Here is a 17,047-nt window from a genome sequence, read left to right as displayed (position 1 = left end):
GATTATAGCACAGGACATCCAGGGTATTTTTCTTCCCGTCCCGATACATCACATGCATCAGCAAGGCAAATATTCACTTCACAATATTGTGTGCATGTTGCCGGAGAAGGCATTGTACTTTTCGTAAATTGACTCACTTGGAATTCCGTTACAATTTTTGCTAGGTAGGTAGGCTTCTTCTCTTAGTTATATCCTCACTAAACATAAGGGATTTTTCACTATTACAGTATTTACATTTCGCAATAGACAAAAGTAATCCTGAAAGCTTGCACTTACTAACTTATAACCGTTATTTTCACTGTTTACAATACCAACACCTCATTCATTTTCGGAAACATGTTTCAGCTTCCGTTTTGAAGCACAGCCTGGAGAACATTTTGACCTAAACTCATTTCGCTGCGGTGTAACAAGTTCTTCATTCTTAATGCGATTTCCAACTACACACTTGCATTGGTTACCGTAAAATGTACAGCTCTAATTAAACTCCCTAGTTTTTGGCATTCTGTGATGCAAAATCATTGAAATAAGTCTAAAACAATCACAACAACAAGTTTACGACACAAACGCGCGCGGAAAACAAAAATAAATTAAAATAAACTATTTTCATCTACAGAAAGATCGATTGCAATAAATCCCTCCTTGTAGTATAGCCGCTATGTTCTTCAGAAATATTGCACAAACGAGTTGCTACGTAAATACCGGCGCCAAAAGTAAATAACGAGACATTTTAGGCAACATTTTGTGTATGGTGATAGTGTGACCGGTAGCCATTTATAAAAACAAGAGCCGTGTTTGATCTGAAAACGCATTTAAACACGAAACTGATGACGCTCTACGTAAACCACATATTTTTAGACTCAGGAAGAATCACTGGATTTTATTTAATTCAAAAGAAATTTTCTTGAGATTTGATGTCTAGGTTATCCTAAGAGGAGCCTAAAGGATACTTTGCTGACTAACTCCTACTCCATTGATGAATTTCTTCGTAGAACCAACTGGTGTGTATATGTTACTAATAATAACAAATAATCCATTAGTACAAACGGTCTTCTGTTCCAGTTCAGTCCAGTAATGCGATCATTGTAAACAAGCTCTGTAAAATAATCTTCCTATTTGATGGCGCATAAGCATCCTCATCCGCATCTCAGTGCATTGAATATTTACATGTTTCGTGACAAGTCTGTTATTACCCTTCTTTTTTTAATTATTCCACGTCCATGGACGCCACATTTCACTTGGGATCTGTGAGAGGTACATTAGCATATTCAGTTTTTTGTGTAAATATTTGTTATGTGGCCTAAGCTTGTTTTCCTGACATGTTCTAAATTCTAAGGGTATCACACCACGGATCCATGGGGACGATAAGTACATCTAATATAACATAATCTATGTCGCAACTGCACAGTAGCTAGTAGATAGCTCAATAAGAGGTAGTTACTTGCAGTCGCCAGCGAGAGAATGCTTCTGTAATGCTGTCAATGTGAGACCACCAGTTCCCAACAGAAGAAAAACGATCTCGAAAATTTGCAAATAACTGCTCTGACATTATTTTCGATAAGATATACTAACTGCTACTTTGAATGGTTAACGTGAGGCTCGTTCAATAAGTTATTCCCCTCAAAATTTTCTCAGGACATATTTGTTCTTAAGATTAAGGATTTACCGACAACGCAAATCAGTCAAGATTTATTTTACATGAACTATTTTTCTACATAATCTGTATCACATTCTACGTATTAACACTTTACACCATAATTGTTCAAGAGCACGTATTCCCTGTTGGTAAAAGCTCTTGTCCTGTAAAATTTAGACTGTCATGGCCGGAAATATCACAATTAATAAAATGTTCCTGGATATTAAGCCGCAGTCCAATGGATTTCCCTCAAAACCCGGTTTCGTCCCCATCTGTGAAGGACATTTTCAAGAGGTAGCATAGTTTCCTTGAATGTCCGATTCATACAATGGCTCACTACTGACTACAGAATAATTCCGCTTCCGCGTGCTTCCGCGCAGTGGCGTGACTTCACGTGTTTTGCACAAGCGCAATGGGCTCTACCTTCCTATTGAAGTTCCAGGGTTGTTTTACAATCTCTATGGCTCTCTGTATAATCTTTCATGGTATTCGCTGGTGGGCGCTAGTAACTGAGTCCTATCAAAATGAATGTGGTGGTCTTCTGGGAGCAAAGCATGTTCCGCAACAGCTGATCTGTCAGTCTCCCCTCTTCTGCAATTGTCTTTTTGCTCTTCCAGTCGTTCTTTGACCGTTCTTTTTCTGGTAACCACTTACACCTCCCCACAACTACACGGAATCCTATAAATTTCTGCTTTTTACAGTGGTTGGCGACCATCCTTGGCCGAACTTAGATGATTTTGTATCTTCCGGGCCGGCCGCGGTGGTCTCGCGGTTCTAGGCGCTGCAGTCCGGAACCGCGGAACTGCTACGGTCGCAGGTTCGAATCCTGCCTCGGGCATGGATGTGTGTGATGTCCTTAGGTTAGTTAGGTTTAAGTACTTCTAAGTTCTAGGGGACTGATGACCTAAGATGTTAAGTCCCATAGTGCTCAGAGCCATTTTTGTATCTTCCGGGTGGGTCTGCAGAATTCAGCGATGTTTCGCTTTTTTAAGATTTTTCCCATGCTGTCAGTAACGACCCAAATGAAAGGCAGAAAAACTTTCGATTTCACCGGCGCTTGAGCATAGCTGTGATTTCTACGGGATAGTCTTAACGCTCTTTTCAATTCAGTGAACGAATGAGCATTCCTGGGCAATGAATTGGTGAGATGTTTCAATTCTGCGCCAAGCAGTTGTGGCTCGCAGAATTTCCTTGCTCTATCCGCCAACATTTTCATGGTGCCTCGCTTTTGTTGTGGGTGGTGGCTCTAATCCCGGTGTAGGTAACGGTGCGTGTTCTTGAAAACTAGTACCTCAAGAAAATTCAATCTTACGCCTGCCTTCTCCTCCATGCTAAACTGAATCTTCGGACTGATCCCTTGAGATGTTTGTGAAAACGACCCAGTTCCTCCCAGCCATACCACTACAGAACAATAATATCATATAAGTACTGGAACCTAACATTCGGTCTCTTGTTCGCAATTTCCAATGCCTGCTCTCGAACTTATTTATGGAAAAGTTCGAGAGCAGACACTGGAAAGTTCGCTGTAACTGGGTTTAAGGGGCTCTCCGTAGTGACACCATTCGTATGTTCATAGAACTCATCGTTCCATTCGAAATACGTGGTTATGAGGCAATATTTAAACAGTTTTGCAACATCGGGAAGAAAAGTCTGCTCCAGTGTTGCAGCATTTCATTGAGCGGAACCATAGTGAATAGGGATACCACATCAAAAGTAATTAATATGTTCCTAGGCTGTACCCATAATCAGTTTAATTTACTGATAAAATATGCCGAATTCTTGACATACGAATCCGACCGGCCCACATACGGTCGTGACAACGTTGTCAAGAACTTGCCAATCGAATAGTTGAGCGAATCTATAGCACTCACTATAGGCCTTAGAGGAACATGTTTTTTGTGCATCTTCGGCAGTCCATAAGGCCTTGGTGCTAGCGCAAATGAACAGACTTTTCTAAACGCTCTGTTTGGTTTATCAACCACGCAGCATTTCTAAGAACTTGTAGATAGTGAGATTAACGATTTACTAGATCTATAGTCATATACGAAACTGAGTTAAGACCCCACTGATAAAGTTCTTAAAACATCCCAGGAATTTCAGTGGGAAAGAGGAAGGCGTGAAATTGAATGACATCTGGAGTCTGGTACTCCAGAAGATGTATACCAGTTTTCCACCATGGAGTGTTAACAACAGCGGACTACGATAGTCGACAACGGCCCTTTGTGCATGACGTCACGCAACTTCGCGGAAACATGTGGAAGCGGAATTTTGCATTAGTCAGTTGTGAGCCAGAGTGTGATTCGGACATTCATGGAAGCTACGATCCCCCCCTGAAAATGTTCTCTGCAGGTGGGGACGAAACGTTGGGGTTTGAGGTGAAATCTATTTGATCACGGCATAATAGCCCAGAACATTTTATTAATTGTAGTTCTTGTCCTGTTCTCTTAGCCAAGTTTTCAATGCATGTATTACAGAAAGGCAAGTCCATTGGTCTCAAACTGCTCCAAAAGTTCATATGAAGTGATTTTTGTTTGAATCTTGTAGTCTGTCGTATGACGTTTGAATGTCGAAGAGTCTCAGTTACTGCACACGCATTTCTATGGTTTACCGACAGCTGTAGAGCAACAAGGCGAATTGTGATACTCCGTGATGTACGAATAATGACACTAGTGTGGCTCACCATGTCGAGAGCAATGGCCGTGACAGGGCGTCCCGAACGTGGTTGATCACGGAGAACACAGGACAAAAATCTTTAAAGATGATCACCGTGGTTTCTTTTTCCACAACCAAGAATTTAGTTACAACACGCTGGTTGTAACGAATGTGTTGCGTATATGCCATTATGAAAGTTCTCTACGGCTCTGCAGTCTGGATCTTGAGAAATTGGCAGAAGAAGCACCAAACATGAAGTACTTAAAGTACCTAAAGGCAGTTAGACAACAATATGGCACATTATTTATTGAACGACGGTGGTATATTACTATTTCTAATCCATCTTCTCCCTTCATAATACTATAAAATTACTAATTATTGTGTATTTCTAGAACAGAAATTGGAAACGATTTCTGTTTGAATAACGAAAAGCACACGCTAGCTGATGAAATGGTGATTATATAAATCAGTTCGACTGGTGCCAGAATTACCAAATTTCTGCAAAGCTCGAAATATTCCGGATTTGCAGTCTGCAAAAATTTTAGTAAGTTCGACATTTTTCGGGCAGCTTCGACTGTGTGTATTTTCAACAGAAGCACTGCGTGGCGATTGTCCTCTAATTCTGAAGAGACCTCCTAATATAATACCAGCTGTCCACGATTCACTTCGATACGCTCTAACAACATGCCTGTATTCATAAAATACCAAATTCGTAAAACTGTGAATTTTACCTATCATAGAACTCGTAACCAGTTTAATTTGCTTTATGTCGTGCTAGTATAGAAGAAATCTGTGAATCTCTAACATTGTGAATCGTACCCCTTGAGCAATTATAGTTACTGGGCCGTAAGTTCTGCGGTCCTTTATACAATGACACAAGGAAATCTGCATTCTTTATTTTGTTAAGTTAAAATAAAACTAGAGGAATACCCTTAATTCTTTCAGCTGATTTAAAAATGGAGAACCAAAGATCTGAAACGTATATGAATCACATATGCAACGGAAGGGAAAGAAACCACACGATGCAGAACCCGGGTTTGTAGGCCTACATCTGTCTGTGCAAACTGAACTGGGAGCTCAGCACCGCTACCGACGGAAACAGGCAACGCTTTGGACGCGGTAGACAGTTGGTCTTTCAATGTTAAGTTCACACAATGCCTGTAGAAGCTGTGTAAAATGTGCTAGTATTTCCCAATTTGTTAATTTTACGATTTCGCTCTATCCTCGGTTTCCTATCCTTCCATTTAGTCTGTACAGGGTATGCAAGCAATGATCGCTGTTACGACCAGTTTCAGGGCTATGTTTGTTGTCAAGTGGTAAGAAAACACTGCTGCCCTTAACATGTGGAGATAGTCTGTGTGAAGAGACTCCAGTGTTATAAATGATCCGTCTTGAGCTCCACGAACAAGGTAGGGGATCGAGAACTGCAACTGTTATTTGAAATACTGTAGTATCATTCGCTACCACAGTTACAGCTATTATCACAACAACAACAAACAGGTATTAAAAAATTGGAATGTCACGATTTTGGCTGCTGCATGTATTTATTTCGTCGCAAGAAGTGACTTGATAATATATTTTATTCGGTAGATCATATAGCTTATAACAATGAGAGACAGTCACAAACATTGGGTCCAAAATCCATGATCGTAAGAAAGGAAGGATAGTTAAGGTTTATCGTCCTGACGACGAATACATTAAAAACGGAGTACTGCCTCGGAGTTGGAGAGGAGCAGGATAGGAAATATGCTGTTTCCTTTGCGTACGAACAGTGTCGTTATTTACCTTAAGTGATTTAGGGAAAGAACTGAAAACCTAATCGGGATTACGAGACAGGGATTTGAACCTCTGTCCTTCCAAATGTGCGTCACCTCACTCGAAGCAGATCATCCTCATCAGACATTGAGACACTCCACATGAAAGGTAACAAGGCAGTCTTGCGCTTCAGAGGGCACAATGTAAAGCGTCTGCTGTGAGTATCTCTGTTTGGGTGAAGCAGACACCTCGAGGGTTCTAGGCATAAGGAACAACTTGTGTACGACTACGATCCTCATAAGCTGTTTCGGCTTGTTGAAAAGTTTAAGAGAGACAACAGTGCATGCGATATCTCGCTACATCATATATATATATATATATATATATATATATATATATATATATATATATATATATATATGTATATATATATATATAAATCAGACTATATATATATATATATATAGTCTAATTAGAATGATCAATTAGACTATATATATATATATATATATATATATATATATATATATATATATAGTCTGATTAGAATGATCAGAAAATCAGCGGATTGAAATATGTAAACATACGAAGGACTTTCAGTAGATAACACAACTCATTTTTCGGTTGAAAAAATGAAAAATTAGCTGTGGGACTCCGTGGAATATTTCCGCTTCAGCCCCTATAGTTTCATGAAGTTCCGATAGCTGGCGGCGCTTATACGTAGCCTTCAAAATGGCTTCTGTAACGGATTTGCATTCCAAGCAGAGAGCTGTTATTGAGTTCCTTTTGACCGAAAATCAGAGCGTCGATACATTCATAGGAGCTTGCAAAATGTCTACGGAGACCTGACAGATAAAAAAGCACAGCGAATTACTGGACAAGTCGTCTGTCATCATCGCAACAAGGTCACGCAAAAGTGTCTGATCACCCCCTGCCGGCCACGTTTTTGACTCCTGCAGTGTTGGAACGTGTGGACACTCTCATTCGAGGTGACTGACCAATCACAATCAAACACCTCCTTGCCCAAACGGAGATCTCTGTTGTTAGTGGTGACACACTCGTCCACCAGTTGTCGTGCTCGAAGATTTGCGCTTTCTGGGTTCCTCACCACCCTGATGCCCGGCTCTCGCATCTTTCGACTTCCATCTATTTGACCCAACCATGTATGCGCTACGTTGGAAGCAGTGCGTGGATAATGTTAAGTTTATTAATGCAAAAAGGCGTTGGTTCCGACGTCGACTAGTAGAGTGGTACCATGCAAGCATGCAGGCTCTCGCAGTGCGGTGGATTAAGACCGTATCTTTTAACGGAGTTTATGTTGAAAAAATAGGGTTTTGTAGCCAAAAGAGTGATGTGTTGGAATTCTGAATAAAACATGCAAATTTCAGAAAAAAATTGTTATATTACTTACTGAACGCCCCTCGTAGATTATTAACGTTGTTTTTTTACTGACATGTTAGAACAAGATCGGGAGAGCTACTTTGTGTATTTACAAATTGAAATGTTCTTATGGAGTAAGAATAATGGCGCTGAATTACTTTTGACGCGATTACTCCAGGTTTGTAAAGACTTTTGGGCTTAAGCTTAGCGCAGATATACGCTAGAGGAATAAATCAGTGTATACAGTATAATATGCATTGCTATTAACACAGAAGTCTGTAGCTACAAAAACTGTAAGTGTCACCAGGACTGATATACTATCTTTCTGCAAAATATATAATGAGGTAGGAAGGCAGCCACACATATTTTTAATGATGTCGTAATACTGACATCTATGCACTGGATATGTGCAAGATGGTCAATGAAGCTCATTTTTGATGAGAAAAAACCTAAGAAATAGTTCCAGCCTTCACTTCACCTGCAAAGGATGTGTGACAGTATGTTAAATAAGTGCCATGAGAGACTAATCGGAAGGTGACCAACTAACGTGTCGACATATAAGTGGTAGCCTCCAAGAAAAGGCCTACCAGTCTATAACTGATGCGGGAAACTCCGTTTCACTTTCAAATGAATTTCGTGTTTCTGAACCGGTCAGAAGCTGGGAAAGCTGCAAGTGTTACACAGTAGGCTACTTGTTACTGCACAGGCAAGCGCCTGCTGTGGGTCAAGGCTTCTGTTGTGCGGTGGGCGTGCTGTGTGTCAAGTGGAAGAATGTAGAGTTACGGAGGCTGGAATCTCAGACATGTGAATACTTAGACCGGTATATTAGTAAATTACTTCTTATGAAGAAATGAAATATGATCGTTAAAAAGAAAGGTATCGCTTATCCCAAGGTTACCATGTGAACGATTCAATATGGGTTATATAATTGAGAGATTATAAGATTTATATAACCCATCTGGACGAAGTAGTGGAATAGAGTTCTAGGACAGTGTACTAGGATACAGGGGTTGCACAAAAATATGGAAACACCAAAAACACAACACATTACCATGTCTAATACGGTGTAACATGCCCGTCTTCATTCAACACAGCCACGGAATGGATAGCTACAGGTCCTGTATGGTTTTCGAAGGAATCGTATGACATTCTTCCTGCAGTGTAGTGACAAGTTCAGGTAACGATGATGGAATGGATAGCTTTGAAGTACTCTTCTATCCCGTAGATAACAAAGGCTCAATAGTATTGAGATTTCGTGATTGTGGTGGCTGGTAGAGATGCGAAAATTCTTATTCACTTTCACAAAACCAGTCCTAGACTTTGCGAGCTGTGCCAACAGGAGCCCTGTCGTTTTTTGAAACACGATTACCATTGGGGAACATACATTGTACGATGGGATGGACCTGAGCATCGAAAATTGTTATGTAATCCTTGGCAGTAATGCGAACTTGGAGAGTAAGCATGGGCCCCATGGAATATCACGATATGACTGCCAAAATCATCACCGAACCCTTGCCATATTATACTCTTGGGACGTAAGCTCGATCACAAGTTGGATTCGATGTGAAACAAAGACCATGCCACCATGTCACCCTTTCTCACATAGCTCCATTATCCAAGTTTTATGGCTTCGGAGCCACTTTTTTCCGTTACAGGTATTTGCATCACTGATGAGTGCTTTTGGAATTCTAGCTTAGCCTACAATAATCTGCTTATGGAGCTCCCTTCTGGTTGTTCCTGTGTCGTCCGCCTTGTTTTTATCAAATTCTTTTGGGGTGATTTTGCTGCGCCTTCTGACGTCTTGGACAAATCGATTTTTCTCTCGAAATTTGTCCCGTCGGAGGGTTTCTTGTGCAGTGAGCGGGAGGCTGTTTGGGCTCGTGCTCGTTGCCGTGGTTTTCACTGCGAGAGTAGTGCCGTGCGTCGTGTGGTGGCCCTCAGCGAGGTGCCGCGAGCGGCACTCCCTGTGGCGACAGGCGCCGGGGCAGTCTGCTGCAGTGAGTGTAAGATGGCTGTCACTTGCGTGGCCCGGCTTGCCAGTGCTAGCGGCACGTGTATCTCGAAGGGCTCTATTAGCATCCTGAAGAGCATATCAGGGGACTGTGTCCTATTTTGGAATTCTCTGGAGCGAAATCTTGTCGAGCCTGCTATGAATTTGACACTGTTGGAGACTATTGTGGCCACTTTATCAATTATTCTTACTCTATTATTCTATCGCCACCGTCTTAATTCTAGCTGGTCTAGAGGACTAAGATATCTGCCGGCGGTTTATTTCTACCAACTCTATTAAAGCGGGAAGGATTTTTGTTCCTGCACCCTGGTTACATCTGAAAGCCGAGATATGTTTATTCTCTTGTTAACATTTGAAAATTGCTGTGACCTCAAGTTTATCGCGTTGTTTTAACATTCGGATCAATAGCTACGTCATGTAACAAGTGTATAAGTGCCATCCCTTATGTTTTGGTTACGTTGGTTGCTTGTGGTAACATATATATTTTTGAGGTATTCCTGCAGAAACATTCTTCTTTGTTAACGCATTACAAAGGCCACCTCTGTGACTGATATATTGTTAAAAACCTACGAGGCAGCAATTTGACAGTGGGGCTTGTACCTGTGTGTTACTCATTTGGGGGCAGGCTCTTAATTAATCTGGGTCTTTATTTGTCGTGTTGTAAGCTAGTCACTGGTAATTATTACTTGGTGTTAGCTACAGAAAATCGCTGTTCAGTTCTAAGATGTGACTACCGTTTTCTTGGAACTACCACTACATCTAATGAGATGCGTCAGCTCCTACAGGTAGATTTTCGAAAGGCTGTGTTCCTGAGGTTGGAGTTTGTGTATTCATACCTAAATTTTAAAGTGTTCACAAGCTAAAGTTACGTAATTGTTGCTGTGGCCGAGCGGTTCTAGGTGCTTCAGTCCGGAACCGCGCTGCGGCTACGATCGCAGGTTCGAATCCTGCCTCTGGCATGGTTGTGTATGATGTCCTTGGGTTAGTTAGATTTAAGTAGTTCTAAGTCTAGGGGACTGATGACCTCAGATGTTAAGTCCCATAGTGCTTAGAGCCATTTGAACCAGTTTTTGCTCTTTCAAAAATCTGTTCACTGAAGTGAACTTTGCTGTGACGCTTTTTACAAGTTCAAATAATTTTTATTGGTAGATTCATTCTTCTGGAACTGGATTCCATCAAAATTTACAAAATGCGAAACTAAGTTTCAAACTCGGGCATTAATTTGAGTAACTGTTACCTATGTTCTGTGAAACTAATGTCAATTTTCAAACTTCCTTTTCCTGAGCCACAGTAAATGTGTAAAACTTGTGATCAGAACTTGATTTAATGTGCCTTGCAAGCAAACTGTTATGCTGTTATTCTTGTAGCATGGTGTCATTAGAAACTGTAATGTGAGGTAAGGCTATGTGACATTTAACTGTGAAGCAAAACTAAGTTTTGAGCTTTAATATTAAAATCCAATCGTCCTGTAATAAAATACTTTTTGGTAAAATGTGTAAAGACAACATGGAAGGCACCTGACCAAGAGACTCAGTACCAAATAGACCACATACTTGTGGATGCCAGACACAGAAGTGCTACCCAGAATGTAAAATCTCAGACAGGTGCAGAAATAGGATCAGACCATTACGTTGGTGTGACAACCATACAGGAGAGGATAGAAAGCCGGAACAGCAGGAGAAGAGAAGCAGACCAGAAAATAAATGCAGACCTACTGAAAGAGGACCACATTAAGGAAAGATATGCTCTTGAAATTGGAAACAGGTTTCCTTCCATAGAAGAAGAAGAAGACAAAGATGATATTGAAAAGTTTTGGTCGAAAATCAAGACAGGTTTAAAAGATGCTGCCAGTGAGGGGCTAAAACCAATGGAGAAAAGGAGGAAGAGCAGAGGATGGTTTAATGATAGGTGTAGAGATGCACTTACCAAGAGAAAAGCATCGGAACTGTTATGGCTGGCAAACAAACAGGATGAAAGAACAAGGTTGGGATACATGGAAGCAGCTAGAGAAACAAGACAAGTCTTCCAAACAGAAAAGCGAGAGTTCATAAACAGTAAAATAAAACTGGCAGAAGAAGACCGGACAGTAGAAAATACAAGAGACTTTTACAGGACAGTCAGGTTCTTCAAGAAAGGATACAATCAAATGATTGACGTGATCAGAGGTCAAGAAGGACAGATAATCACAGATGAGAAAGGTAGTAAGCCTAGAGACAGGAATACAGCTGGCAAGAAGGCTCAACACGCTGGCCTATATGGATAATGTGGTTTTAATAGCAGAGAAAGAGCAAGACCTGGTTCATATGACAAGAACATTAACGAAAGAGGCAATAAGAGCAGGCCTGAAGTTGAATATGGATAAGTTAGCAGAGAAAACGATGACAGACCCCTGAAGATGGAGGACAAAGTCTTTGAAAGGCTAAAAGACTTTAAATGTCTTACGGCTATACTCATTGAAAGGAACGAGATAGACCAGGAAATTATCACACGAATACAAGCAGAAAACAGGTCAAGGTTTGCTCTGGGAAAGCTGTTAAAGTCCCGGCTTCTATCGAGATCCTCAAAGACCAAGATCTACAAAACAGTAATACAGCCTGTAGTCTTATATGGATCAGAGACCTGGACTATCACCCAAAAGATGGAAGGGAAACTCCTGACATTTGAGAATGCCATCCTCAGACAGATTTTTGGGCCAGTGAACGATGGAGACGAATGGAGGAAAAGAAAGAACTGTGAACTGCAGGAGCTATACAAGTCGATGGACATCGTGGCAGTGATCAAAAAAGCAAGACTGAAGTGGTATGGACACGTAATGCGTCGAGAAGGCCAGATCATCAGGCAGGTAGTGGAGGAAGATATTAGAGGCAAAAGACCAATGGGAAGACCATGACTCCGATGGATTGATCGGGTCAAAGAGGATACGAGTACGCTGGGACTGTCTGAAGAAGAATACATGGACCGAGGACGCTGGAGGAGTCTGATTGGTGAGGCCAAAGACAGCGGTTTGTATGGCCAACGCAGTAAGTAAGTAAGTAAGTAAAATGTGTAGAGTAATTTCGGCCCAGCATCTTACCATTTTCACTCCTAGCACTGCAGTTTCGGTACTGACTGGGTTCGCGAGTGTGACATTCATTTCGATAGTGAATTTTGCAGCTGTTGTCCTCTTATTTTTATTTGCAATTCTCTTCATTGACCTTCTGTCCCCGTCACTCAACATAGTTTTATCCGCATTTTGACTTGGCGGATGATAATTTTCTGCTTTCCCTGAATGCGGTATAGCCTACATCTTAGATTCTTCGAATCCCTTGTTTTATGGAATCATTCACCATACAAGTAGCAATAACTTGCCCACGTTAGAATTCGCTTAGCTCCGACGTAATGCACTAACAGCTATACAGAACACTATTCTGATCACGACTGTTACTTGCAACGTATTGTGGACGTCGCACAGGTATCATTCGTGGTCAAATAGAGCGGCGCAACCTGGAGGCTTGGTAAGGGTGCATGTCTTGCAGTGTTTCCACATTTTTGTTGAACCCCAGTATATCTGTCCATATTTGGCGCACACACAGATCTTTCAGAAAAGTTTAGGTAGTGCATCACATCGTCAGCTAATAACCAATATACGACGATATATACTGTCTGCGTAGATACATCGTTGGCAAGATGATTTTTTGGCAAGCAGAACCCTGTGCATTGTAATGGATGCTGAATGATCAACAGATTTTTTTTTACACATGGAACATACTGCGTTTACTACATAGACGCTGAGAGTTCACCAGACGCGGCCTGTGTTGTCTCAAGGAGCGTAATAGCACGTTTAATGTTCGTTACAAGGGTAAAAGATTTGTGAGGCAGGAGCAGCGGCACTTTCAACTCTCCTCTCAGCAGTAGTTTATCGCAGATCGCTGGAGCAACTGAGGGTACCTTTTAACGTTCTCTAAAAAAATTATTATTGAATGAATGCGAGACTGAGAAATGGATATATAACTGGAATTATCGTGTAGCGTATTATAACTACAAGTATATGCTTACTCGGTGTTATTGTTAGGAAAATCTGTACACGAACTGATCGGGCAATGCAACTCCCAATATCAATGAAGAAATACAGTCTCTGCAAATTGCATTCAGCCCCTTAGGCACTGGATCCTCTGGCCCTGTTCAGAACTGATAACCTTAGTCCCTGGGCGCATAAGAAATAAATTAAATTGTCTTACCTCTAAAGTAGCTACGGTGGAATGCGATATATTCTGGTCTCTCAACAAAAACAGCCGCGTGCAATGCTGGCCACTTTGAAATGCACAAGACATTCTTTTGGCTGATAAATGAAAACATTTAAGAAAAATCCAACAGTTTTAAAAAACATATGACCTGGACAGGAAGGTACCGATTGTGGTGAATTACTAACACTGAGTTTTTTAGCAAAATTATATTTCAAGTTAAGTTTGTCTTTTCAAAAACATCTGACAATTGAAGTTACATTAGCCAGAAAAAATCATATTTGCTAATTGATTCACGTGCAATGAGATTTATACAGCAGGTATTATTTAACCTCACTAAACCAGCATTTTGCAAATCATCAAATTACATATAGCTCTATACTTGAAAAAAGAGACAGCATTGGTTGTATATTTTTTACTATTGCAAAATCGATTTTCTGTCACTGAGTGACCATCTTCAGTGCTAGAAGTTAAAATTTTTTTTTCACATTACGATCAGAGAGTACAACATAGAAAATCACAATTACATCTGCATATGAACATAACACTTGTTAGAAACAAACCTATATTGTATAACTTAAATTGGGATGCACTGTTGTCACTAAGCTTACGGCAATCACATAGACTGAGGTCGCTGTTTACCTGCACTTGTTCAGCAGACCTCGGTGTGACGGGGCTTGACACGCCCTCTATGTGACATGTGTCACGTGAAGACATAGTATTATTGGTTTTGCGAATTATTAACACTAAATAACTCTTGTACTTTTGTGAATGGTGTAGTAATTCAAATTTAAAATGTACATACAACACACAGCAGACGCAGGAGAATATCTAAAATACATTGGCATATTCTTTTTTATAAACTATAAAACATAAAATAGATCGATAAGTTGTTAGAGTGCAGAACATATAAAAAGCAAAAGATAATGCCAAAGAATAACAAATGAACAACATAAAAAGAGGCGTAACACAGGTCTTTCTTAAAAAACGTAACACCCACCATCTGGCGTGGGAAGTCAAAAGTACAACGTTCGTAATTTATGTAACAAACGTTAATACCAAGGAGTCAAATATATAAAAAATAATAACGTTAATACTAAGGAGTCAAATATATAAAAAATAATCACAGTACGAACCTGCCGTTACTTAATAATTAAAATGCCGTGCAAATATAAGGTGCGAACAAGTAGTGTACATCAATCATCGAGAAACCATCGTGAGGAAGGACAAATAATAGTGTCACTTATAACAAAATGTACATCGTACTTTAGAGAAATTAAACATAGACTATGCACGATATCCAGCACTTATTCAAATAGCAAAAGAATTGTTAACATACATTAAAAATAATTACGTAAAGTGATAACCGTTTTGTATTACTTTGTGTCAACGCCTACGAGATGTCGACTGTCGTAAAATTATGTTCAGTAGGTGTCCATATGGTCTGTAAATTACAGAACAAAAAAGAAAGAAGCATCTTTTAAAATACCGAAATTAGTAATGTTATTAAAACAAACTGAAAACATGTGTGTCAATGTGTTGAGATAGTTGAAATAGCGGCCATTATACGTGTTCTCGTAGCGACTATGACTGAGGCGTTGTATATAAGGGATAACAAGCAGCTGACTATGAATTGCAAATTGTGATAAATGACCACAAGTTGACCTTACTTCACAGTAAATCGGAGAAGCATTCCCAAAAATGTGTGCTTCTCGATATCGTTTGCTCGTTAAGCAGCGTGATATCTGGAGCTTTGTTATGACAAAAGATCTCCATCTCTTCCATAAGGTCGAGAAGGCGACCTTTTTTACCCTTGTGCAACAATTTCAATTGCGATGTCAAATCTGAAGTTGTATGACCAGTTGCTACCAGATGGGCTGCGAAACTCGATTTTTCAGCAATATCTTTCCTCTCAAGTGCAACGTGCTCACGGAACCTTGTTTCTAATTTTCGTCCTGTTTGCCCTATGTAACCTGCATTACACGTGGCACACATAAGTTTGTAAACACCTGATTCATGTAAGACTTTGCGTTCATGAATGTTATTTCTTAAAAGCACGCCCAGTCTGTTCGCCGTCGAGAAACCTACATTAATATTTCTCTTCTTGAATACACTGGCAATTTTATTGCTAATGGGACCATAGAAAAGCAATGTGATAAATTTTTGATTTTTAGTTTCGCTTGTCTCATTCCGCCTTAAATTGTCTTTACTATATTTTTTGGATGTCATCTTATAAATGTTCATGACATATTTCAACGGGTAATTATTATTTCTCGCAATTTGTTTAACTATGTTTAACTCTTTCTCATGGTTTTCCTTACATCGTAATGTGAAAAACAATTTTTAACTTCTAGCACTAAAGATGGTCACTCAGTGACAGAAAATCGATTTTGCAATAGTAAAAAATATACGACCAATGCTGTCTCTTTTTTCAAGTATACCTGTTATCTGGTCGTAGTGCACAAGACAACATGGAGTCGCCAATCAACATATAGCTCTGTTAACAAATCTTAGAAACATAAAAAAATGAAATATCTAACTAGCCTTTTTCATCAATCATTTTATGTACATTCTGGTGTTATTCAAGAATTACGAATTATCTGCCAATTCATCTACACTAACGAGCTGGCAAAACGAAAGTCATAATTGTTTAACATTTACAACTTATTTGCATGAAGTGTTCTGCTTACATGTTCTTGTAGTTCCTACACTAATCTAACACTTGGTGGCTTCGCAGAGCACACTACAAGAGCTGCCTACTATATCTCCTTTCGCTCATAGACAGCTACCTACGACTGTGCGCCCAGCTGTCTCTTACTCCAACACTACTACACTCCTGGAAATTGAAATAAGAACACCGTGAATTCATTGTCCCAGGAAGGGGAAACTTTATTGACACATTCCTGGGGTCAGATACATCACATGATCACACTGACAGAACCACAGGCACATAGACACAGGCAACAGAGCATGCACAATGTCGGCACTAGTACAGTGTATATCCACCTTTCGCAGCAATGCAGGCTGCTGTTCTCCCATGGAGACGATCGTAGAGATGCTGGATGTAGTCCTGTGGAACGACTTGCCATGCCATTTCCACCTGGCGCCTCAGTTGGACCAGCGTTCGTGCTGGACGTGCAGACCGCGTGAGACGACGCTTCATCCAGTCCCAAACATGCTCAATGGGGGACAGATCCGGAGATCTTGCTGGCCAGGGTAGTTGACTTACACCTTCTAGAGCACGTTGGGTGGCACGGGATACATGCGGACGTGCATTGTCCTGTTGGAACAGTAAGTTCCCTTGTCGGTCTAGGAATGGTAGAACGATGGGATTGGATGTACCGTGCACTATTCAGTGTCCCCTCGACGATCACCAGTGGTGTACGGCCAGTGTAG

The sequence above is a fragment of the Schistocerca serialis genome, chromosome 6 (assembly GCF_023864345.2).
Source record: "Schistocerca serialis cubense isolate TAMUIC-IGC-003099 chromosome 6, iqSchSeri2.2, whole genome shotgun sequence".
NCBI lineage: Eukaryota > Metazoa > Arthropoda > Insecta > Orthoptera > Acrididae > Schistocerca > Schistocerca serialis.
The sequence above is the reverse complement of the archived record's forward strand: the minus strand, read 5'-3'. Positions refer to the sequence as shown.